This window comes from Monodelphis domestica, chromosome 1, assembly GCF_027887165.1.
Source record: "Monodelphis domestica isolate mMonDom1 chromosome 1, mMonDom1.pri, whole genome shotgun sequence".
Lineage (NCBI taxonomy): Eukaryota > Metazoa > Chordata > Mammalia > Didelphimorphia > Didelphidae > Monodelphis > Monodelphis domestica.
Window position 1 is genome coordinate 392,955,948 of NC_077227.1, and position 27,478 is coordinate 392,983,425.

Consider the following 27,478-nt stretch of genomic DNA (forward strand, 5'->3'; position numbering starts at 1 on the left):
GATTCAAATTCATCCTCTGCTATTCTCTGTACTGGTGTCCTTTGTCCACTTATCCTGTTGCTGCTAATCATACCTTGCCAAATACTACTGCCACCATCTTCCTTATTTATTCCTATTCGCATTTTGTAGAATGGAGCTAGAGAAAATCACTGAGCCATATTATTATAAATTTATGTTACATGATCTCAACTGGGTCCTTCCTGAGAGCTTTTTTGATCCCCCAAAACCAATTTGCTGTTTCACTCATTCACTCACTCACCATAGTGGCAATTGTAAACCTTTTCATTCTTCCCCAAGTTTCCTCATAGCATCCTTTCCCATCACCCTCTTAGCGGAGAAACTTGCTTCATGCTTCACAGAAACAATTGAAATGATTATCTGAGCGCTTCCTCTTCTGCCTTCCGTTTCATCTCATATCACTTAGATGTCTTCCCCCTGTATCTCCTTCGCGATCCTTGTCTCACATGAAGAGGTGACTCTTCTCCTTGCCAAAGCAAATCCTTGATCTCATTCCATCTGTCTTCTCTAGCTGATTGCTCCCTTTGTCATTCTCATGCTCTCATTAATCTTCAGTCTGGTTCCTTCCCTGATGCCTATGAAGATGCCCATGTCTCTCCCATCCTAAAACAAAATCAAACCAAACCTCCCTTGATCTGACAATTCCCACTAGCTATCATCTTCTCTCTCTTCTCTCCTTCCTAACTAACTTGCTAGAGAAAGCCACCAGTGAGGGCTCATTTGACTCTGTGTCCACTCCTCTTACTGTCATAACTAACTGCAGTCAGGCTTTCAAATACACCACTTAACTGAAAACAATTTTCCCACAGTTCCCAATAATCTCTTAATCTCTCCTTCCCTCCCTCCCTCCTTCCCTCCATCTCTCTCTCTCTCTCTCTCTCTCTCTCTCTCTCTCTCTCTCTCTCTCTCTCTCTCTCTCTCTCTCTCTCTCTCTCTCTCTCTCTCTCTTTCTCTCTCTCTCTCTCCCCATATTTCCCATTTTAGAATCAATACTGTGTATTGGTTCCAAAGCAGAAGAATTAATGATAAGGGCTAGGCAATGGGGGTTAAACAACTTGCCCAGGATTAGGCTAGGAAGATTCCCAGCCTAAATCTAAACCCAAGACCTCTCATCTCTAGGCCTGGCTCCCAATCCATTGAACCAACCAGCTGTTTCCTCCCTTTCCCCCAGTAATCTATTAATTGCCAAATTTCATGTCCTTTTCCCTCAGTATTCATGCTTAATGTCTTGGCAGCCCTTGACACCACTGATAATATATCCCCTCTCGCTTTTCATGCCCCTGCTCTCTCCTGGTTTTTTTACTACCTTGCCTAATCCTTAGTTTCCCACCCCAAAATTCAACCTAACCTACCTAGCCTTTCTGTGGTATCCTCTGGGGTGCCTGTTCCATTGTCAGCAAACTTCCTTTTGTCTTAAATCTTTTCTTCTACTCCTTCCATCTACTAGCTCTTATTGAAACTTGGCTCTCCCATTAATGCATTGCTGGTGGAATTGTGAATTGATCCAACCATTCTGGAGGGCAACTTGGAACTATGCCCAAAGGACGCTAAAAGACTGCCTGCCCTTTGATCCAGCCATAGCACTGCTGGGTTTGTACCCCAAAGAGATAATAAGGAAAAAGACTTGTACAAGAATATTCATAGCTGCACTCTTTGTGGTAGCTAAAAATTGGAAAATGAGGGGATGCCCATCAATTGGGGAATGGCTGAACAAATTGTGGTATCTGTTGGTGATGGAATATTATTGTGCTCAAAGGAATAATAAACTGGAGGAATTCCATGGGAAATGGAATGACCTCTAGCGATTGATATAGAGCAAAAGGAGCAGAACCAGGAGAACATTGTACACAGAGACTGATAAACTGTGGTATAATCGATTGTAATGGACTTCTCTACTAGTAGCAATGCAGTGATCCAGGACAATCTTGAGGGACTTATGAGAAAGAACACTATCCACATCCAGAGGAAGAACTGTGGGAAAAGAAACAGAAGAAAAACAACTGCTTGATCACATGGGTCGAGGGAGATATGGTTGGGGATGTAAACTCTAAACAATCACTCTAGTGCAAATATCAATAATATGGAAATAGGTCTTGATCAAGGATACAAGTAAAACCCAGTGGAATTGTGCATTGGTTATAGGAAGGAGGTTGGGGGAGGGGAGGAAAGAACATTAATCATGTAATCATGGAAAAATATTCTAATCAATTAATTAAATAAAAATGTTTAAATAAAAAATTAAAATTAAAATAAAAAAAGAAACTTGACTCCCCACAGATGATACAACCCTTCTGACCACTTTTCCCAATACTGGCTGCACCTTCATTCATACTCCTCTGCTCACTGGTTGAGGTGGGAGAGTTGGAATAAATCTTACTCCCCATTCTTCTCACTTTACCTCTTTCACTTCCAGGTTCTTACCTTACCTCTATCACTCAGTAACCCCTCTTCCTTTGAGGTTCATGCTCTTCATATTTACCATTCAGTCAAAATCCTTCATTTCCCTTCCTTTCTCAATGAATTTGGTACCTGATACAATGTTTCTCTCTTCCCCAACTTTGGCCTTCCTACTACAAGACTTTAACATTGTAAAGGATAATTTAGTGTTGTGACATAAAGTCTAAATTAATTATTGGTTGCCATGGGATATCCCAAATAAAAATACCCAAGTCTGCTGGAAATTATGGTGATTTTAATTTATATAGAGAGAAGGAATTAAGAAGAAGAGAGAGAGGAAAGAGTTAATTTAAATTGCTCCGGCTCAGGCTGAGCCAGGCAGGAGTTAAAGGCCTTGGCCACAGGGGCCTCCCCTGAGAGACAAGGGAAAGGAAAGTCAGTCTTATAACTCACCACGAGACCATCTCAAGGAAGCTGTCTGAGGGAGCGCCTCCAGGCTAAGTTCCAGGATCGAAATGGTACCCAGGATGCTCACAGTAAATCACTAGCCAGATCCATCTCTCTGGGAAAAAAAAAGACCGGAGAGAGGAAGTGACGTGCCCTATATAGACGGTTTTACGTCACTTTCCTGTGTCTTATCTATACCAATGGTAGCTTAACTTGACTTAGGACAGCCCAGGGGTCTGTCAGCTGTTTCTGCACATGTCTATCAAAGGCCATCCTCCTAGATACTTAATCCTTAAGTATGGGTGCAGACATTCCTGACCTTGTTAGACTAAGTAGGGTGGAGCAATGTAAAGTTCCCAAGACATTCCTGATTAGACCAAGTATCTCCATTGTTACAATCAGGAAATAGCTAAATCAAATCTTCTAAAGCATGGTCTGAATATGGTGGAGTAGTTTTAAAGTTCACAACATAAATATTGACTTTCCCTGAAATAAAACTCAGCCACACACAAAGATGGCCCTAGCACAGTGCCTGGTACACAGTAAAAAAAAAAAAGTGTTAATGTCTGTTGACTTTATTTGACTTGGGCTAATCTTTAGAACTCACAGAATCAGAGTCTGAGCCCCCTAAGTCAAGAACAAACACCTTCAGCTGGCTCCAACAGCAGGATGCAGTAGTTTCCCATTGCTGGAAGTCTTCAAGGAGATGCTGAATAGCAACTTGCCAAGGATATTGTGGAGTAGTCCTTTTCAGGTAAGGATTGGACTAGTTGCCCTCTGACATCCTGTTCCAATTTGTGATTTTGTGATACTGTAAAGTTATGGAGCCTGAGGGAGACATTTCTGTCCCTTTTGGTCCAGACAGAGAAACAATGCCACAAATCTGAGTTAAGGGTTAGGTGAATCCTGACAAATACTCATAAAATGTTGGGTGGCTAACAGAACCCTAAGTAGGAATTCCTATACCTGGGAAAACTTTATTTGTGTAGGGGTTGGCTGTACGGAGTAGTTCTAAGGTGTGATCATTTGTGTGCGTAGTTGAAGTAAACTGAAGAGAGTCATGAGAGTTGAACATAATGAAGGCCATTGATGACAGCAACAAGAATCTGGACAGGATAGAATGAATGTTAAAGGAGAAGGAAATGACTCAGTGGTAGTGGCAGAGGAAGGATCTGAAAGTGGCAATGGGAAGGGAGTAAATAATATGCCAGTTTTTCATCCTGGCCTTCATAAATGGGTTGTGAAAAAGGGTGCAGCCAGTCATGGGGAGAGTGACAAGAGAGGAAGTAGCTTCAGGGGAAAGCTAGATTTCACTAAGTTCCAGAAGATGGAGGGAATGGGAAGGAAAGAAATCTAATATAAAGTTAACAACTTTGTCAGAGAATACAAAGAGGAGTACCCCAGAGGGTAAAGTGGAGAATCTAGAAGATAGAGAAAAGGAAAGGGCTAAGGTTGAGTTTACTTTTGGGGTGAGATTGCATCTGGAGATCTTTGCCTTCATTTTTTTAAACACTCACCTTCCATCTTGGAATCAATACTGAGCATTGGTTCCAAGGCAGAAGAGTGGTAAGGGCTAGACAGTGGGGGTTAAGTGACTTGCCCAGGGTCACACAGCTGGCAAGTGTCTGAGGTTAGATTTGAACCCAGGACCTCTTGTTTCTAGACCTGGCTCTCAATCCACTGAGCCACCCCGCTGCCCCCTTTGCCTTCCTTTGTAATCCCCTACTGAGGTTGTACTGACCTGAAAGGTTCAGTTCCATTTGGTAGAGGTTCACAAGTGGCATTCTACTCCCATGGAATGGCAGCCCTAGGAGAAAGGCAGGATGGCCATAGGATCTTGGGAATTGATAGCTCAAAAGAAGAGAAAGGGAACAGACTAGACTGGAAGATAGTCTTGGGAGGAACAAAGCATGCTTGGGACAAAGCCTTGGCCACCCTGTGCTGGATTCAACTATGGCCTCAATAATAGTTTTTATATTTAAATGAAGCGTCACACCTAGAACATGGGTGTAACCAAAGTCTGGTTATTTCTAATAAAGGAAAATGGCAATGGTGTGCACCGATGCAGCCCCAGAGAATGATGGCAAATGGAGTGATTGCTCTGGGCTGGTGTAAGGAAGCCACATTTCTGGCATATTTGGAGAAGAAGAATTATTTGCTGTAGATATAAGCTAATTTGGTATCATTTTTACACTTTGGACATGTGCAGTGGAATCGGAGCTCAAAGCTTAGAAGGAAAGAATGGCTGAATGAGCTTCTCACTGCTATAATCTCACAGGCACGGGGCCTTTGCTTGATTTCCAGGTGAAACTAGCTAAGATTAGGAAGCTTATCGTTAGCTGCAGACATTTCTATTGATAACTCTCCAGTAGTTTTGTATAGAGGTTTGCTCTGCCTTAAAAATAAATCCTCTATTAGAATCCATCCAGAGGAGGCTTAGAGTTTGAACGGATCCACAGCTACAGAGATATCATCTGTAAAATGGGAAGATGAGACTAGATGACTGCTAAGATCCTTTATAGCTCTGAACCAATTATCCTATTTTCTTAATGACATATTACTCTCCTTCTCACGATCGCCATTCTCCCCTAATAAGATGATTAGCTTTTTCCTAAACTTGACAATTCAGCTCCCACAACCAGAAGCCTTCCTCATCCTCTGAGACTCAGCTCAGGTACCTCTTTTTTTGTTGTTGTTGCATTAAATGTTTTAATCTTTACTAACAAAGTAGCTGACAGACTGTCAAAGAAAACAAAGAGCAAGAGGACCTGAGTTTTAAGTGTGGAAGACATTTTTGCATCTGTACTTACCCATGTGCAATAATATAGCACAAATATGTTCTGAACATTGAGGAAAGGCATGCATTTTCCTTAATGTTTTCTTTTTCTTTGTCTCCTATTTTCTGTTTTGTATTTTTTCTCTTCATATCACCTTCTATCTCATTAATATTACTGCATTCACCAATAGAAGGCAAACTCCATGAAGGCAGAGAGTTTCATTTTTATCTTTCTGTCCCCAGGACTTTGTAGCAGTTGTTTAATGATACATGTAAAACCCAGTGGAATTGCTTGTTGGCCACACAATGGAGGAGGGAGGAGAGGAGGGAAAGAACATGAATCACGTAAACATGGAAAAATATTCTAAATTAAATAAATAAATATTAAAAAAAAAAAAAGAAGTTGTTGTTCAGTTGAGTCTGATTCTCCATTAACCCAATTTGGTGGCAAAGATACTGTAGTGATTTGCTATTTTCTTTAGTTTATTTTACAGTTCAGGAAACTGAGGCCAACAGAGCTAAGTGACTTGATCAGGGTCATACATAAGTATCTGAGGCTGGATTTGAACTCCTGTCTTCTTGACTCTAAGCCTGGTACTCTATCTACTGCAACACTTAGCTGTCCTTGCATACACACAGCATGTTGCCAATTAAAGGTTGGTTGGATTGAATTGATCTTGGTCTTCAAATATAGTTGTTTCTGATGATCTAAGAATATGCTTGAAATCAGATTACAGAACCACACTTCACAGCATTTCACAGTTATAAGGAGCTTCAGCAATTATGTAGTTTGACCTGTACTTGGATAGGAATTACCCTCTTGTTTATCCAGCCACCACTCAAAAGTCTCAAATAAAGGACCCACCACTTTTCATGGCAGCCAATTACACTTCTGGATAGATCCAATTACAAGGAAGTCTTTTCTTATATCAGAGTACGCATAGACCTCATGTAGAAGGAAAGAATGACTGAGTGAGCGTCTCACTGCTATAATCTCACAGGCATGGGGCCTTTGCCTGATTTCCAAGTGAAACTAGCTAAGATTAGGAAGCTTATTGCTGACTGCAGATATTTCCCTTGATAACTCTGTTTGATAACCTAGGGATTGGCACCAAATCAACTCATCACATTAGAAGACATTCTTATGGAACTAGACCTCAAAGAGAAGTCTGTGGGTGGGCTCCATCCAGAGTATGGCAATGCCACTTCATTTTTTTTGTTTTGTTCTGGAAAAGTTTATTTAATTAATTAATTTAGACTATTTTCCCATGCTTACAAGATTCATGTTCTATGCCACTTAGTTTGTACTCTGATTGGGTAGGGTTGCCATTAATTCAGCGTAGAGCTGGAGAAAAGAGTTCAGCTGTGGAGAGTCTCTGAAATGGTGGCAGCCATGTCCAGACCATGGATGCCAGGCAAGTTATCACGGGGAGCAGAGATAACAGAGACATGGAGAGATGTAACCAAAACAGTCCCTTCCGATTCCCAAGAGAAGCTGACAGGTCTCCTGGGATTGCTGCTGGGATTGCAAAAAAACACTATAATAGAATTGCTATGCCAAGAAGTCACTGTTCCCAACACTACTACTGGGGAGAATTCAAAGGAAAAGTAACTAAGGAAAGCCTACTGGGCACTCTAGTCACTTTCCCCTTGCTGTGTGTAGACGGGTCCCTCTCCTGCCATTTTGGGAGTTGCCTAGCACTCTCAGGAGACATTTGGGGAGGGCAGCTATTTGGGATGAATGCCAAGAGAATTTCATACTTGATCCAAAGTGCTTGTTATTACCTCATCGTTCTGGTTTAATTAAGTGCACTTGCTTTGAATTCATGTATCATCTGCTTTGGACTGGTATAGAGGTAATATCAGTGAGAAGCTTGGAGCTATGGACCTGAATCTGTGGAGAATTGAAGAACTTAAATGTATGGCAAATCAAGGGGGATTTGGTCAGCACTATGTGGAATGGAAATCTGTCTTCGTAAATTCTGCTCTCTGTTCCTAGTTTTTGACTTCTGGAGTCAACTCTAACAAGTTTATTTTCTTCTATAAGAAATCCTTTCACTTGAATTAGCTCCTGATTATTTATGCCTTCTCTAGGCAAAAACATTCCTACTTACCTTGATTGATTTTCATATGGAATGATTTCCACTCTCCTGTCCATGATACTAATAGTTAGCATTTTAAGGTTTATGAAGCACTTTATGCAGAATTTCATTTGATCTACACAACAACCCTGTCACTTAAGTTCTACTATTACATTCATTTTACAGATGAAGAACTTGAAACTGAGAAAGGCTGAAAAGATTTGCCCAGCGTCATCCAAATGGCAAGTATAATAGACAAGATGATGAACTCTGTTCTTTCTGATTCCAAGTCCGATATCCTACTACATCACTTAGCTTGTCAATTTCCTTCCTAAAACATACTACCCAGAATTTATCACAGAATGTCAAATGTGGCCCAAACGGAGAAGAGTACAAGGAGACTCTTACTTCATTCTGGACAATACAGTGCAATAAACATTTATCAGACAGCTACTATATGCTTCACACTGTGCTAAGAGATGGGGATTCAAATAAGAAAGACAGTGCTTGCCCTCAAGGAGCTTGTAATCTAATGAAGGAAGACAATAATCAAAAGGAACCTGGGAAAGAAGAGGTACAGAGGATACCCAGCACAGGAATATGATGAAGTTGAGTCGAAACCAAACTATAGCTGGTAGTAAATGAAAAAGTAGCTAGACACTCATTCCCCTTTAAAGGAATGCTGTTGGGGTGGGGCAGGGTTAGCTTCACCCTCCAATAAGAGGGGCAGAGTGTAAAAAAATAAAATTAATATACAATAATTTCAAGTATTATATTTTATAAGTTTATTAATAATCACTAGAAATAAAGGAATAAAAAGATAACAAAATAAAACCACATACCCATGGCTAATCTACCTGTTCAAACAGCTTCCTCCACCAATGTACTGACCCAGGAAGGAAAGAGGCCTAGACATGGAACTCTCCACCCCCAATTTATCTTCTGTCTATGTCAGCACATAATGGCAGGAAGTCAGTGGCCCCTGGGAAATGTAGTTCAAAGGCATGAGATTTCCAATTACACAAGTCTACTGAAAGTACTGATGAGGTGTGAATACCAAAACTGAAGCAATCTCTGGGGTGATGAGTTTCCTGTTAATGAATGAGTTTTTCCTGGGGGAGCATGATAATGGAGAAGTCAAATCCAGAGAATGCAGCTGGTAGAAAATGAGGATATTGTACTTCTTTTAATACAACCCAAGAGATCATTCGAGTTTCTTGAGATGTTAAAATTGGTCCATTACTAGGCTCTGACTGACAGAAGTTCCTCCAATGTTTGACCACTGATTCACCCACTTATGCACCAGGAAATTCCTACTGGGGAAACTGAGGGGATTAGAACAGCAAGTGGCAGTAAGAATTGAGTGAACTACACTGATTTCATCTTGTGACTCAATTGGATCTAGCTCAGTTTCCTTTCTATTCAATTATGAGTCTAGTCCAATTTCTTACTTGTGAGAAAACTTTATTCAGTTGTGGGAATTATGAGAAGATTTTATTGCATTGTTTGAACCTATTCCAGAGTGGCTGGGCAGTTAAACCACCTTCACCTCCGGCTTAGAGACCCTTACCCTAAGGACCTAGGTTATGTTGACCAGAAACCTGGTCAGATCTGAAGATGATGAAAGGAGTTTTCTCACAATTATGCATCTTAAGCAACCCATATGTCTTAGCTAAAAACTGGTCCCGTACTGATCAGTTATTGTTTCCATGTTCCTTTGATTTTTTTATAGAGAACTTGGGGTGGGGGAAGTGAGACTCCTCTTTTTAATATTTCAGGAAATTGCACCTGTTTACTTTTCCCCTGAAAATTCCATATTTTTCACCCAAATAGAAATCAGATTACCTAATGTTGTATCCTGGTTGTTGCCTTTTAATTAATTGGTCTTACTTGATTATTTTTAATGAATAAAAATCAGTCTCCCTCTGTATTCAGGGTCCAGTGCCAAACTGAGAAAGGTGACTGGTCCCAATTGGTTGGGCAATTATCATGCATTGTTTAATAAATCAATATGCCCCAAAGCTCAAACCTCTGTTTCTACAGTTATTTCATCTTTTATCTGCCACACTATATATCTAATGACTCATTAGTCAGATTCTTCTAAGCCAGATATTCAAGGCTCTCCTGATCAGTCAGATTAGCAAATTTTCCTAATGTAAATGCCTTTGTGATCAATGAGGATTGAGGTGGGAAGGACTGCTGTTCCTGTTCCTCCTCCCACCTGGTGCCTGTGAATCTGCCTAGAAACAGCAATCATATATGGAATGACAATAAACTCCATGCTTACTGATTCTGCCAATCCACAGAAAACCACAGTATTTCAAGGCTCCTAGAGAGATACAAGTGTGGCTGGAAACAACAGGAGTCACGTTGGAAGCAATCAACAATTCTAGTGTTTTTCCCATTGCCCTTAAAAAAAAAAGTCTAAACTCCTTAGTCTAAAATGTAATGAACTCATCTTCCCAAGTTCAAATCTGGCCTCAGACACTTACTAGTTGTATGTTATAATAGGAATTTGGTGAGGAATAAACAAGAGGGAAACATATTTTAAAAATTCAGATTTATTGGTTGGGAAGGGGTGGAAGGAACAGGGGTTAGGAGAATTATTACAAGTTATCTTAAACATCAATTTCTATAAATATATCTAAAACTATCTTATTCTAAGCTAAGCAGTAACTTTCCCCAATAACAAAGTCTCACAAAAGGAGTCCAATCAAATGGGCCAGGATTTTCAGTTGATAACTATCCAAACAGGTCCATTGGTGAAATGTGTCCTCAATCTTCTTTACTCAAGTTGCCATCAGCCAGTTCAAAGATTCCTCTCTTCAATTGGTATCAGGAGAAGCAGAAACCTGTTTTTCCAAGCCTCCAACCTCAGGTCCTTTCAGGAGAGAAGTGCCCTTCAAGAAGGGACTTTAGAACCTTCTCCAGATCTTGATCTTTAGACTTCCATGTGACTCTCAGTCACATGCTCCTGTCAACCACTCTGACATATGCATTACACAGTTTGTTTGTAAAACATCCTTTCCCTATCACATTCCCCCCTTTTCCACAATCTAAAATAGTTACCAATTACCTAAATTAAGAAATCTACCCAAAATAGCAAATAACCTACACTCGACTATTGTGGTCTAACTAATACTAACCTATTCTAGGGAATTTTAACAAAGAAAAAGGAAAAGAAAAGGAATTAAATAATGAACAAGTACAAATGTCAAACAAGCAAAATCAAAACAGCAAATAACATCAGACAAAAGATGAACATAACTTCCATGAAAACATCAAACTTAAAATTCTCTTATTAGCTAATACAGAAAATTGTACTACTATAGCAGTACATTAACATTAAACTTAGATAAAAATTTTTTGAAAATTACAATAAACACAACATTGCATAAGTTTTACACAGAAAATCAAACCAAACATTAAACTCACTTATGCAAATACATATAACAATAAATATAAGTGAGCTATGTACATAATTTACATATATAGTATACACATAATATATACATACATGCTATACACATGCACATATATATACTTATGTACACTTCATATTTGCACATATTTTACATATATACATACACTATAATACAATTAATTTACAATTGTATTATTTACCGTATTTACATATATATTTAACAATTGTGTTTTATATGTGATGTCATATGTTGTTTGTGTTGTGTAATGTATGATGTAGTGCAAGTCGGTATCTAATTTTCTTATCTTATCTTACTTAATCCTACCTAATTAATCCCTATCTTTAAAATACTTCTAACTAGATTTCTATACCTAAACTAAATCTAAGTATGTAACTATATTTTGTTAGTAAATAACATATCTATAACTAATCATAACATGATTAGTACCCTAACTATACATTGTTTCACTCATTTAAGTAGTGATTCAATTTAACCTAACCATGTCTATGTTTTGTGTTTATGTTTTATTATGTTGTTACTTTTGCTATGTCATGTTGTTTTGCTATTTTAATGTCAGTGTTACTGTATGCAAGTTTTATGTTACTGTTGTATGCAACATATCCCTACTTAGGATCTTTCTTACTCTTCTCACCTCCTCTTGAATATTCTTCTGCAATTCCACAATAGTAAATATATTTGTGTTTGTATAAGAATAAATACTGTTATTTTGACCTATAATACATTACCCCAAATTATTAATTCATTAGTCCATTTATCCTGTAATCTTCTTCATTGCAAATTTCACAAAGTTTTTTAAATTTATAAATTTTCAGTCTTTTAACTATGTCCATTAATTCCCGAATTCTCCTCTTCATCTGCATTGTCCTCTTCTATCCTCTTCCACAGGAATGGTCTTCTCCTTCCTGATCTTTTTGATTGCAGACTCAATTTGACTTATGATTCTATTTTTCTGCAATCTCTTCTTCATTTTCTTCTTTTTCGATGATTTGTACATGTTCATTATTAATACCATGTGCTAATTTTACATGTGAACAATGATACCAGGATTCTTTACTCAAAACATTTACTGAAGATGAAGAAACTAACACAATAGTGTAAGGATCTAAACAACTTTCTTGTGTTGCTGATGTTTTAGCAAATTTTTTTACATATACCATATCTCCTGGTTCGTAATTATGAAGAGAATAATCCAAAGGACCAGTTTGAATTAATATTCCCATATCATGTAATTCTTTTAGTCTTTGTTGTAAAGCACTTTAGTAAGAAGCAAGTTGACAGTCTCCTCCTAAGAGAGATGTATAGACTGTCTTACGTTTTGCTTGTAGTGGAGCATTTTGTAGCTCCAAAGAGCATTTCATAGGATGATATATGTAAATCTGCTCTTGGTCTCATACGCAGGTAAAACAAAGCTATGGGAAGAATCTCTGGCCATTTGAGATGAGTTTCAGCACAGAGCTTCCCCACCATAGTCTTTATTTCCTTATTTACATACTCCACTTGCCCTGAACTTTGTGGATGATAAGGAACATGATATTTTGGTGTTATTCCTAGATTCTCATAGACTCTTTTCAGGATGTTATGAGTGAAATGCAATCCTTTATCAGAGTCTATAGTTAGTGGTACTCCAAATCTAGGTATAATTTCCTTACTCAACACTTTCACCACAAGGCTAGCTATATTTGTATTTGATGGAAACGCTTCAGGCCATTTGGTTAATCTATCAACAATTACCAAGAAAAACGTGTATCTTCTAGCTTTTGGCATGCTGATGTAATCAATCTGCAGACTCTCAAATGGACAATATGCTAAAGGTCTACCACCTAAACCTTTCTGTCTGAATGCCCCTTGATTGAATTTTTGGCAAACAGAACAGTTTGAGCAGATCTTATTTGCTATAGTACTTATTCCAGGAGCAACCCATTGTCTCTTTATGGTGTCAATTACATCTTGAGTGCCAAAATGACCTTTGTGTGAATGGCTTGACACAAATAAGTATACAGATCTTTTGGTAACAGAGGCTTTCCAATATCTGTTAACCATATACCATGTTCTTTTCTTGATCCAAACTTCTCTTTCAATTTTTGTATTTCTGAGTCTACATAAGCTTTTCCTAGATCATCAGATTCTATAGTTAAAAAGTTCATAACATACACTGGAGCATTTCTGGCAGCAAATTTTGAAGTTATATCAGCTCTGTGATTTCCTTTAGCAACTGAAACTCTTCTATTAGTATGACATCTACAATGGATTACCACTAGCTGTTTAGGCTTCTGGATAGCATTCAACATCTCAGTCATTATTTTTGCATGAACAATGTTTCCAGATATTTCCTGCAGCATGACACACTGAAAAAGCATAATGGGAGTCTGTGTACACACACTGTTGCACTTTTACCATCAACCAGAAGACATGCTTGCTTTAATGCGGCCAACTCTGCACCTTGAGCACTAAGATTACTAGGTAATGATCCATACCACAGTGTCTCAAATTCAGTGACAACTGCAGCACCTGTGCATTGAATTCCATTACACAAATATGAAGAACCATGTAAGATTTAAATTAGTTTTGAGCGTTAAATAGTTGTAGATAAGAGAGTGGGAGCCATAAAATGTGATAATTAAAATGTTTGGGAGCAAGGGAAATATATAACAATTATGACCACTGAAATATGTTTTCTACTGTGTCTTGGTTTATATAAATATAAGATGGTTGCCAGGGAATATATTCCCAATTTATGAATATGCCCAAGCCAACTGGGTTTTATAGAGAAATTTAATTTATAATACACTGATTAATCAATAGAAAAAGAGAGAAAGTAAGAAAGGAATAAGAATGAAGGGCCTCAAGCCAATAAGGCCTAGACCTCAGTCCTAAGAGATAAATCAGTCAGTTGGTTTTATCACTCACCCAAGATCTCTCTAGGTAAGGCTTCTCATGCCAACCTCAGGCTCCACCTTCAAGAGAGCCTCCTTTCAAGAAATGTTTCCAGAGAAATCTCCTCCTGACTCCTCCTGAGTTCTCCTTCCACAGCCTCCTTCAAGATCTTGCCAGGAGCTCTCCCTCCAGGATCTCTCTCCTCTCAGACCTCCTCTCAGACCTCCCCCACCCCCTAGTCCTCAGACCCCGCTATCTTTAAGCCAAAAATCTAAGTTCCCTCCCCTCAGTTCTCCCATCTACCAATCACTGTCGATCTCTCCCCTCTGCTTAATGTGGCTCTAGCTTAACCCAGGACCTCCCAGAGGTCTTCCCCCTTTGCACATGTCTGTTGAAGGTCATATTCTCAAATAATTAAATCTTGATCTTTGCTGCAGCCCTTCCTAAATCCTGTTACTCTGAGTAGAGTGGAGATTGTAGTTTCCAAGATCTGGTTCTGTCATTCCAAGTATCTCTATTGTATCAATTCTAAAATCAATCATGACTCAAAGAACTTCCTGTTCTATGCTTAAGCATAGGTCAAAGCCCTTTCCATTGTTTAGCAAAAGGTTTCTGTCCTAAAGTAGTCTTAAGTAGGGAGGAGAAGGATCCTCCCATGCCAAGGAGTTTCATATTCCAATAGAGTTCTTACTATCAGTAGGAGATTTTTTCAAGTATGAAATTTCCCAATGGGGAAATTTCTAACATTCATAAGTCTAAGAAATTTTAAGGTTTACAACCATCTGTAAACAAAAGCAAATCTGGATTTTCTATTGGAGTGTCTTTTAAATCCATCCTCGGCATATCGACTAGATCTACATGTAATGGTTCACCATTCTTTGGCAAATCAGAAAGAAGTGGAGCTGGATTTAATACACTACACCTTTTCAATGTGATATTTTAACTACCTGGATGTTTTCAATACTCAAGTATAATTTCATACTTAGATATTTGTTGGTCTGAATATGCTTGAGTACAAAATTTCCTCATTAGTGCTTCTATTTGATGTGAACAAAATACCATCAATGGACATCCCAAAACTATGTCTGATGACTTCTGAACTAACACAGCTGCAGCAGCTATACCCCTTAAACAAGGACCTGTATCTGCAGTAATTGGATCTAGCTGATAACTATAGTATCCAGTTGGATGATAACTTTGTCCTAAAGTTTCTGTCAGTACACCAGATGCAATTCCTTTTGTCTCATTCAAAAATAATTGAAAAGGTCTAGTATAGTCTGGGATTCCAAGAGCTGGCTCAGATAAAATCACTTCCTTAAGCTTACTTAAGGCTTGCAGATGTTCAGGTTTGAGTTTCAGAGGTTCTGGTTCTGTATTCCTGGTTAAATCTATTAAACATTTAATAATTTCACTATACCTAGGTATCCATTGTCTACAGAAACCAGTTGTTCCAAGAATAGCTCTGAGTTGCTTCTTTCTTGATACTTCTGGATACTTCTGGAACCCTCTGCCAACACGAAGCCAAGATATTCAATGTGAGGCAAAACCCACTAAAGTTTTGCTTTAGAGATTTTATGTCCACGTTTATGTAATTCCAATCAAAAGAATCTTGCTATTTCTTAAACATACTTTAGCAGATGGAGATGCTAGGAGGGCATTATCTACAAAATGTACTATTTTACTTTCCTTGAATGTTATTGTTTTAAGGCCTCTATTCAAAATTTGAGGGAATTTACTCAGGCTATCACAATACCGCTGTGGAAGAGAAGTCCATGTCCATAATCTCCCATATGAAAGCAAAGATCTTTTGAGAATCCTCATGAATTGATATTGAGAAAAACACTGAACATAAATCTACCATGGTGAAATATCTTGCTTCACTTGGAATGGATGAGATTATAGCTGCTGGGCCTTGAACTATAGGATATGTCTTTATTACATGATCGTATACAGCTCTCAAATCCTGTATGAATCTATAGACAATTTTGCCATCTTGATCCCTTGTTGGATTAGGGACTCAATAATAGGTCTTATCCTATCTATAGCTTCTTTACTCAAAGGGTATTGAGGAACACAAGGAACTGGCCCTTCCTTAGTTCTCACTTCCATAGTACCAACAGCCTTACAATCTTTAGGAAGTGTGAACCTTAAAAATTCCCAGACTCTACTTCATAAGATTGGATTAAGACCATTCCCCATTTGGGCAGTGAACTCTACTTAGATCAGGAATGTGAGAACTCTACTTCACCTACTTAAGTATGCCCTAGGGGAAGATAAAGTTGTAAACTCTTTTCTGAACAATGAAAAGTACTTAAACCCATACTTATAATAAGGCAAAAAGTTCTTAAGATAAGTACCTATAAAGGTCAAACAACTTGTGAATTTACAAGGAACAAAGAGCTAAGAAACTTACTCAGAGCTTTCCTGGTGTGAATTACTAAAAAATTTACACCTTCTTAGGTGTGGACTAAGAATGGTCTGTCCTTTGAAAAACATCTACTGTGATTGGTAGATGGAAGAACTTAGGGGAGGTGACATAGGAGAAAATTCCCTATATAAGGACAGAACCAGTCTCTTGAAAAAACAGTCTCTAAGGAGGCTGTTGGAAAACAGTCTCTAAGGAGGCTGTTGGGAGAGAGCTCTGGAAACAGGCTCTTAGGAAAGTCTCTGGCTGGAACTCCCTTTGAGGAGGACTCTGGCTGGAACTCCCTCTGAGGAGACTCTGTCTCTCTTGGGTCTCTCTCAGGACAGTCAGCTGGAAAGTCTGAATTGCAGCTGGTGCCTCTCTGATCACTAGAATTCTTGCTTGGACAGATCTTGTGGTGAGTGATTAAGAACTGACTGATCTCTCTCTTAAGACTCAGGTCTAGGCCATGTTGGCTTAAGGCCCTTCATACTTATTCCTTTCTTACTCTTTCTCTCTTTCTTTAATTCCTCATTGTATTAATTAATTAAAATCCCTATAAAACCTAGTTGACTTGGGTATATATTTAATAATTGGGAATATTTCCCTGGAAACCACCTTATATTTGATTTAAAAACAAAAACACTGTAGTGAAAACAGATTTCCTGCGGTCACAACTTACTCATCCACTCTTTTATCTACAACAATTTAAGTCTTCCACTATTTTAATCACTACAGTCATGACCTCAACTATTTTAACTCTTACAATTTAAGACAATCAACTATTTTAATTATTACAGAAGACTTTGCAAAACTCATTTACTGGCTCCAGTTCCACCAAAAGATCATATATCTGATCCCCTATAGTTACAGAAACATAGAGTTCAGTGCTATTTGGAAGTTGGAAGGTTTTAAGAATTGGTGCAAGCACAGTAACATTAGTACAAAGCTCAGTCATTTCCTGTCCATTCAAGTCAAATCTGCTTGAATTACATGACTTTCCCAGGATTTTGTATCATCAGCCTTTATATTACTCTCATTGGTCCTTAAATTCTCCATCTCAGTATCATTGTTCTCATTTATAATTTCATTATTATTATTTAGTTTATATTCTCCATTAATTTCTCTTATTCTACATTCATTAGTATTTTCTATTAAATTTATATTACAATGTTCTTTCTCTGTACAATTATTTATACTAATTATATCCTCCTTTTATTCCAATTTTGGGAGCAACGGGGTTTTGTATACAATGGATTCCTTGCTATGGGGAAATTACTAAACCCCTTATAGCACTAACAAGGGATTTGGTCCCTGAACCCCTCAAATTAGAACCAGAATACCTGTCAGCTCTATCAGATCTAAAAAAGGCTATCCTGTCTGCCCCCACTCTAGGCATCCCAGATTACAACAAGCCATTTACTTTGTATGTGATTGGAGCTACTGGAAAACCAGAGAGAGTAACAAAAATTACAACCTAAAATGATAACTGTAGGTCCTTTATCTGTGGAATGCACATTTCTTTGTATGCCATAATGTCCAATGAACCTTCTTGGGAGGGACTTGCTTTGTAAATTACAAGCAACAATTCAATGCACTGACACTGGGGATATATCATTACAACTCCCAGAAGAATCTCTGAAAGCTTCTACATTGCTGTTCTTAGATTCATTCAGTGCAGAGAATGAGTTGGATTCCATCTATCCTATTCCTGAGGATATACCAGTCTTCCACAGATGTAGGCCTATTGAAATCAGCTACTCCAGTAACAGTGAGAACTAAGGAAGGACAAGTTCCTTGTGTTCCTCAATACCAAGGCTGTTTTTAAATTTTATATTATCTGTATCTTGGCTCAAAATTTGCACAAATAAGCTCAGGCTGTCTACGAAACCTTGTGGCAAATGATTCCAGGAGTGTTTATAGCTCTGCCAGGTGAAAGCAAAGATATGCCTGGAGTTCTCATGTATGGATATGGAAAAGAAGGCTCAGCACAAGTCTACTACTGTAAATTATGTAGCTATGCTAGGAATAGAAGAAATAATAGTATTGATATTGGAAATTACTGAGTGTCTCTTTATAATGTGATTGTTCACAGCCCTCAAATCCTGCACAAATCTATAGAGGTGTTTGCCATTGGGCCATCTTTTTGTTTTTTTAAGGGGCAGGATGGACATGTTATATTCAGATTTACAAGGGATTATTATTCCCTGTGCAATTAATAAGTTAATTACTGGGGTAATCCCCTCAATTGCCTCTTTTGAGAGGGGATACTGAGGAATAGAAGGAGGTGGGCTAGATTTAGTTTTTATCTGCACAGGAATAGCCGACTTAAATAAGCCTACATTGGAAGAAGATTTGGCCCAAATAGACTCTGGTATATCTTCAGGTATTGTAAAGGTGGGATGCTCTTTTCCCTCCTGGCTGAGAGATACAGGGAGTAAATTTAAAGATTCCTCTGGTACTTCCAATGATAAGGAACCATCTGGGGAGAAAGTTATTGTGGCTCTGAGTTTGCATAGAAGTTCCCTCCCCAGCAAATTTAAAGGGGAGTCAGGCATCAAAAGGAAGGAATGTTGTACCTCTAGGGGTCCTACAGACACCATTCTAGGGGGAAGTCTTTTAACTCTTTGGGGTATTCCTGATACTCCCATTACATTCTCTGAGCCAACAGAATAAATAACACTGTAAATCAGGTGTTCTCTTTAATACAGACCAGGAAGCTCCAGTGTCTAATAGACAATCATAATGGGTGTTACCCACCTTTAAAGTAACATGGGGTTCATTAGTATGGGGGGGCAGTGGATAGGGACAATGGGTAGTAGGACATCAGGGTCTGGAAAATCAAAGGTTGTATCCTCTGATTCCTGTGCCCCAGCTCCCGCCTCAACACCTTTATTGTGTTTGGGAAGTTCCTTGGGCACCCCCTTGAAAGGCACCCCCCCCCCAAAGGACATTAGCATCTCGAGTATTTTTTGGACAAGCACCATTTTTTATATATTGTTGTGGAGTTATATGATTTATCATTTTCCTAATATCTATTCCTATAGTTATCATTCCTAAAGTTGTGGTTTGCATTGTCATAATTATATTTATTTCTATAATTACCACTTCTGTAGTTGTTATTAAACTGCGTATTCCTTCCTATAATCTTGAGGAAAGCTCTACACTCTACTGTATTGTGGCCCTTCTTCCCACAGAAGTGGCAGGTAATGGATTGATAATTAGATTTCTGGAGAGGGGAAAGTGTCATTGGTTCATTATCATGCCCACTTTCTAATTTAGCTATCTTATCTTTTAAACATCTTATTTCTTTCTTCATTTCCTCCATGGCATCATTATTTTCTTCCTCCTTTACTTTGTTTTCCTTTAAAACATATATAGCTCTTTTTTGCAATTCTTCAAGGTCCATCTCTGACCATCTTAGACAAATGTGTTCTAAAATAATTCTTAATCACTTTGCAAGAGTTATTGACAAAGATCGTTCTAACTTGTCTTAAGCTATTCTCTTTAGTTAGGTCCCAATCCAGGTATCTGTCCCCAAACTTGATTATTCTATCCATGAATCTGGAGGGTGTTTCTTCCTCCTTTTGCTTAATTTTTTCAAGTTCCATCCACTTATCTGTATTTTCTGCACATACCCTCATTGCTATAAGGATGGCCTCTCTACAACGGTATAGTTGTAGATAATCCTCAGGGTTGTTATAGTCCCATTTGGGATCCTGAGATGGCCAATGTGCTGCATTACACCCCCAAGTTTTGTTGACATGAGCAATTATTTTTTTTTTCTCACATTGAGTTAAAAAAGCCTGTAGCAAATTCTCAACATCCTTGTAAGATGGATTATACTGAAAAAATATGTCTCCCATCTTTTTTGTTACTAGAAAGGGATCTTGTTCATATGTGGGGATATTTCGTATAAATTCATTTATTTCTTGGGGAGTAAACGGTATCCCGTGTCTTAAAGTCACCACATTCCCATTCCATCTTATTTCAGGTACTTCTCTTAGAGGAAACAGGTCTCTAGTTGAATTTTGTACCTGTGGGTCAGTTTGACTAGGACAAGTTTCTCTATCTCCTTTGGGCTGGAATTTGGTTTTCTGTAGGAGAGGGAACATGAGAAACTGGGATTGCAGGGGAAGGGTTTTGGGGATTAAATTCAGTCAAAATTTGCACTACATGAGAGAAGCAGTCTGTTAACTGAGATATAAGGAAGGTGTTTTCCATCTCTATTTCAGGGAAGGAAATTTCCTCATTCAAAGGTTCTGAAGCAGGTCTGTTTCTGGTAGGGTGGATGTTTGCCAATTGATCCTGTAAGAAACATTTTAATTTTTCTAATTGGGCTTTCATGTTCTCTTGCATCTTTTTTATGTCCTCAATTTTTTAGTGTTTTTCTGAATTTCAGCTTCAATTAATTTTTTTATGTTAGCAGCTCTAAACACAGTGCTGAGGAGTACAAAAATGACATTACCTATTAATATAAAAAATTGGAGGTATGCTGTATTCCTCAATGTCCCTAATTCTTCAACCACCATATAAATGTCAAAGAATGCAGTATTCATTTATATATAAATATATGTGTATATATATATATGCATATATATATAGTAATTATTTTTCTAATAGTCTTCACAAAACACATGGGGAGCAGGACAAAGCCAAAACTTTCTACAGTTTTTTTTTTCCACTCCTAATCTAGGCAGTTGTTCCCTAAGGGAAAGGAGATTTAGAAATAGTTCTCACAGCCAGGACCTTAGGACCCTGTTGCTAAGATTTAAAACAGCTGTGTTCTATCTAATTTAAGGAGGGAGGCCCGAAAGCAGGAAAATGGGCTTTGTACTCTGGTGGTCTAGCTGTTTTTGTTGTGAGAGATCGAAGCAAGGGCTCCGGTTTCCAGAGTTTCCTTGCTGCTAATCAATAAGGGTCAGCTAACTATATTTAGCTATCTATCTAGATATCAGAGTCACACAGCTGGGAAATATCTCAGGTCAGATTTGAACCTAGGACCTTCTGTCTCTAGGCCTGGCTCTCAATCCACTGAGCCACCCAGCTGCTCCTTAAGATTAAAAGGGGAAAAAGAACTGCTGATTCCAATTTAACTTAAGGAGAAAAGAGAAGAGAGAAGTGTTTTATACTCACCTGTTCTAGCAGCTGTGTCTTTAAGATGAGTTAGCTGTTAAAAAGGACTGACTGAATGAGGAGAAAGTAGAGTAAAAGGCAAGAAAATTCAGGAAATTTATTGAGGGGACTCGTTAAACTTTTGTGGTTGCCAAACTGTGATATTGAAATCACTTTAAAAGACAGATATATATTAATTTAAGGTCACCAAGGAATTCACTTATGTAATTCCTAAATGAAACACTCAAGTCAGCTGCCAAATTTTTTATGGTATTTTAATTACAACAGGAGGAAGAAAATATTAGAGGGGGGGAGGGAGGGAGGGAGGGAGGGAGAGAGAGAGAGAGAGAGAGAGAGAGAGAGAGAGAGAGAGAGAGAGAGAGAGAGAGAGAGAGAGAGAGAGAGAAGGAAAAGAGAGAGAGAGAGAGAGAGAGAGAGAGAGAGAAGGAAAAGAGAGAGAAGGAAAGAAGTTTAACTCAGACCCACTCAGGCTCAGGCTGAGCCAAAGCAGGCTTTAAGGCCTTGGATAGCCAAGGCAGGGAAAGGGATCAGTCCTTATCACTCACGTGACCAATCTGAAGGAAAGCAGTTTGCAGAGCTCCTCCAACTCCAAGCACCAGCCTCAAACTGACTCTAGCCCTCTTCACAGGAAGTCCCGAGAACTCCAGAGGCTGTTCTGTACCTTACTTCCTGCATCTCACATGTGCCAATGGTGGCTCTAGATTGACCTAGGACTGCCTAGAGTTCTGTCCTTTTTTTGCACATGTCTGTTGAAGGCCATATTCTCAAATAATTAAATCTTCAGTTTGCTGCAGCCCTTCCTAATCTTGTTACACTGAGTAGGGTGGAGAATGTAGTTTCCAAGATTGATTCTGTTATTCCAAGTATCTCTATTGTTATTGATCAGGAAATAGCTAAATCGGATCTGCTAAAGAATGGTCTGATTAGGGTGGAGTAGTTTTGAAATTCACAGGTCATGGACACATCCTGGTTGACAACTGTTTTGTTCAATGAGACATCCACAGACTATCTTGTAGGCATGAGGTAGTTATAATCATAAACTTTCACACAGCTCTTGATTTGTATTTCTCGACAATATTCTTTTTGCCCATTGCTATGGTCACTTTTTGAGGGTATTGGTCGATACCTGCCACTAAAGCATGGCTGTAAGGCCTGTTGGAGGTCCTATCATCATATGAGCTTGGTGCCAAGAATAAAAACAGGAAATAGTCCTTTCCTGATGAAATGCACACTGTATTGGGGGAATATCAACATATATTTAGGTAAGCTTATAAAAAATGTATTTAAAGCAAAGAAGTTTGGAAAGGAAACTACTATTACTACTAAAAGTGCTCTACTATTAGTGTTATTAGAGATGCCACCTAAGCTGTTGTTATCAAAAACAACAAGCTAGGGATTCTATCACGCACAGGTGAAGAAGAGCATTCCTGGCGTGGGAGACAATTTGTGCAAAGACAAAGGGCAGAAGATAGAAATGTATATTATGGTGAACAGTTATTAGGCAAGTAGTTCTATATCTATATGAAGATGATAGAAAAGGAGAGAGTGGAGACAGGAAGACTAATGAGGAGACAGTAATCTCATTACTCTTATTAGTTCAGGAGAGAGATGATGAGCACTTGAACTAAGAGTGGTTTAGTGAAGAGAAAAGAGAACACATATCAGGTATTGCATAGATCAAATTGACAGGATTTGGCAACTGATTGGATATGTGAGAGGTGGGGGATTAAAGAGAGGAAAGAGGGGGGTGATTGTAGTTTTGAACCAGGGTCATTAGTTAGGAATAGGGAATTTAGGCAGAGTTATAAAAGACAGAAGACAGAAAGTGGAGGCACTGAGTGTAGACAGATTTCTCGAGATGTTTAATAGAGAATGGGATGAGAAATATTAGACAATATATAGTGGGGAATAAAGCAAAAAATTTTTTTTTTAGATGGAGGAGACATGTATGCAGGCAGAAGAGAAGGAAACAATAGAGTTCATGTAGAGGGGTTGGCCTTGGAAAGAAGAACCACTTCTCATATGAGAAAGGAAGGAAAAGATAGGGGGAAAACATTTCTGAGTGATGTGAGATGAGGAAGAAGCAAGAAAACTGAGCTCTAGGAAAATAGCCTTAGATTTTTCAGTGATGTATAAGGCAAGGTAAGCAGAGTCCATAACAGGAGAGTGTTCCTTGGGAGATTTGAGGAAGGATGAAAAGCTTTAAGAAAAGTCATTGTGTTAAATGGGAAAATAAATCAACTAAGGGGAAATAAAAGGAATGCCTTGCAATGAGAAACAAGTTGAGCTTCTGTGACACAAATTTCTATGATACCTAGTTTTATGATCTCTGTTCAGTAGCATGAGCATAGGAATGGATGAAGTAGATAGTGGAAGTGATCCAAGGTTGGAATTTGGCAAGGAGTAGTCATCAATAGGACAATGGGACAAGTAGCAGGATATGAAATATACCCAACTCCCCAAATCATCAGATGTATATATGTGTATATATGAAAACACATGGGACTCACACATACACATATTCCCTAATATAATGAACATATCTATCATGATATATGTATATATTATATTTTATTTAATATTTCTATGATGTTATATATATATGTGTGTGTGTGTGTGTGTGTGTGTGTGTGTGTGTGTGTGTGTGTGTGTAGATGTCCCTAATTTTTGCATAGATATTCATTATGGATATATTCATAGGAAGTAATTAGCAGATTGGCAAATTGAATTGAAGATTATTATGAGGAAGAAGTTGGAACTAGAGAGCATGATTTGGGGAACAGGGAAATTTCTACTTCTAATCTCATCTTCCTCATTAATTGATACTTCTAAGAATTAGACACAACATATAAAAAGGAGTGAGGACAAAATTTACAAAGGTAATTAGAGTTACCAGTTAGAAGAGGAAACTTAAGCTTGACACTTTAGAGCTTTAACTCTATAATTAACAAAATAAAGATTAATAAATAGGTATACAGACCATGAATTAAAAAATAAAAGTTTCAGAGAGCTATTAGAAAGATAATTAATGAAGAGAACAAGGTAAAGAAATCCTTCCTGAAATTTTTAAAGAAAAATCCTTAATAAGTAAAAGAAGTTGGAAGGAATGAGTTTGGGGATTTTGAATTAACCATTTAACTGAGAGGGGGAAAGGAGGACAAAAGAGAAAATGTACATAACCAAATAAAAGCAAGCAAGAAAAAGAAATCAGTAAGCAAAACTCCAAAACCAATTATAGGAGCAAAAAGGGTTTGAAGGTGAGGGGAAGAGAACCTGTGCGAATAGTTTCCTTGAAGTATAGAGTAAGTAAAAGTAATAATAGGGACAAAATAGTGGTTTAAAAGAGGAAGAAAATTAAAAACAAAACAAAACATACTAGAGACACAAGTAGAAGAAAATTCCAGGATCAAATGGAGAATGGCTGAAAGTTGTGTAAATGAGTGTAATGGAATATATATTATGCTATAAGAAATTATGAAAAGGATGATTTCAGAAAGACTTATGTGAACTGATGCAAAGTGAGGTGAGCAGTACCAGAAGTACATTGTACATAGTAACATTTTTTTGCTGAACAACTGTGAATGGCCTAGTAATTTTTAGTAATACACTAATCCCAGACAATCCCAGAGACTCATCATGAAAAATGCCATCTGCCTTCAGAGAAAGAACTGATGGAATCTAGATGAAGATGAAAGCATATCATATTGTTATTTCTTGTTCTTGTTCTTCTTCCTCTTCTTTTTTTTCTTCTTCAAATGACTAATATGGAAAAATGTTTTACATGATTGTCCATGTAAAATCTCTATCAGATTGCTTACAGTCTCATGGAGGGGTTAAGAGGGAGTGACAGTGGAAAAGGAAGAGAGAATTTGGAATTCAAAATTGAAATAAAAGAATGTTAAAAATTGCTTTTACATGTAAGTGGGGGAAAATAAAATATCATATATAAAAAAAATATATCTAGAAAGCAAAGACATTTATAGAATAAACATAAAAGCTAGAACAAAATTTACCATCCAACAGGTAAATCCAAAAAAGCCACAGTTGTGATCATGTTTTCAAATAAAGCAAAAAGAAAAATTCACACTATAGAGATAAATAAGGAAATTACAGTATGGACCTATAAGACAACAATCTCTTTGCTCTGTGACTTCTTCCTTCTTTCCTTCCTTCCTTTCTTTTGAGTTTCCATATCTCACTCAAGCTGGAAGTGCATTGGTCTCACATGGACTCTATTCCAATATTGATTGTCATGGAAGCTTTGACCTGCTGTTTTTCCAACCTAGGCCCATTTGCTCCACTTTAGGAAGCCTCATAATCCTCCAAACCAAGAGGGTTCAATATTTTGGTGCCAGATTCAGTATAGACACCCAATCAGCTTTAGCAATATTGTACCTCAGATCTCCCACATTCAAGGGATCCATAGCCCTAGCCTTCCTAGTAGTAAGGACTATGGGCCTGAACTAACCCACTCAGTTTGCTTCTATGTATTTTCACCGTGTTTTTTTTTCCCCTATGTCTGGAATTTTCTCCCTTCTTATAGCTATCTCATTTTGACTTCTTTCAATTTCTTTAATTCTCAGCTAAAATTAAACCTTAGACATAGGTCTAAATGGAGACAATAATTAAGTCGTAAATAACAAGTGGACCAAAGAAAAAAATCAAAGAAATGATTAATAATTATGGTAAAGACAGTGATAACAATGGGACAAAATACCAAAACTTCTAGGCTATAGTTAAAGCAGGCTTCAGAAGAAAAAAAATCCTTAAAAATTTGGATTCACAAAACAGAAAAAGAAAGGATTAATGAATTGGATATTTATTTTAAAAACTTAGAAATACAACAAATGATCCCAAAATAAATATAAAAAGAGAAGTTTTGAAAAAGAGGAGAAATAGATAAATTGGAAACCAAAAGGCTCTGAAGATGATTAACAAAACTAAAAGATGTTGTTTTGAAAAGACTAATAAAACTCATAAAGTTTTAGCCAATTTGATTTTTAAGAAGAGGGCAGAAAACCAAAAAGTCAAAATAAAACATTGCCACAATGAAATTACAACAAAATCAGAAGGAAAAAAATGATTATTAGAAACGACTATGCATAGATGTGCTTACAAGTCTGAGAATACAAAAGATTACCTAAAAAAATAGAAATTACCCAGCTAATGGAACACTAAATAGAAATCTCAAATAACCAGATCTCAGAAAAAAGAAATTGTGCACTAATTGTAAAGGAACTAACAACAACTCCTAGTCTTCATGGGTTTACAGGAGAATATTATCAAACTTTTAAAGAACAATTCATGACAATCCTAAAAATTATTCTTAAGAATGTGAAATAAAACTATTAAATTCCTTTCTGATAGCTAAATAAGGGAACAATAAAGAACAGATGGAGAACTATAGGCTAATAGAATTAATTAATCATAGATTCAAATGTTTTCAGTAAAATCCTATCAAAAAGACTACAGAAAATTATTCCAAGAAATTTTTCATTATAATCAAGTTGGATTTTTGTCAGGAATGTGGATGGTTAAACATTTGGGAAAAGTCAATATAATTATATTAAGAACAAAAACAAGCAAAACCACATGTTTATTTCATTAGATAATAGAAAAAAGCTTTTGACAAAATACAACACTCATTTTGACTATATTTTGTAGGCCTGTTAGTCTGAGGCCTTTTTTTTTTTTAGTATAATAAACACTCTTTAACCAAAATAAGAAGCAGATATCATATGCAATGTGGATCTATCAGAAGCCTTCTCAATGAGTAAAGCAATGATTTCTACTCTTTCCACTATTATTTAGTATAGTGCTAAAAATGTTAGCAATAAGAGAAAAGAATTAAAAAGCAAAGAAATAGGCAAAGAAGAAATAATAAAATTATTTCTATTTT

General features: G+C 37.5%; 1 long non-coding RNA gene across 1 annotated transcript; it reads right to left on the reverse strand.

Annotated features, from left to right (window-relative positions):
• Window positions 1-1,885: 1,885 nt before the first annotated feature.
• On the reverse strand, window positions 1,886-8,643 carry LOC103101993 (uncharacterized). The gene is made up of 3 exons (XR_457954.2): window positions 8,562-8,643; window positions 2,869-2,977; window positions 1,886-1,989 (listed from the first exon to the last, which is right to left on the reverse strand). It is a non-coding gene; the product is annotated as an uncharacterized LOC103101993 (long non-coding RNA).
• Between the last annotated feature and the right edge of the window lie 18,835 nt (window positions 8,644-27,478).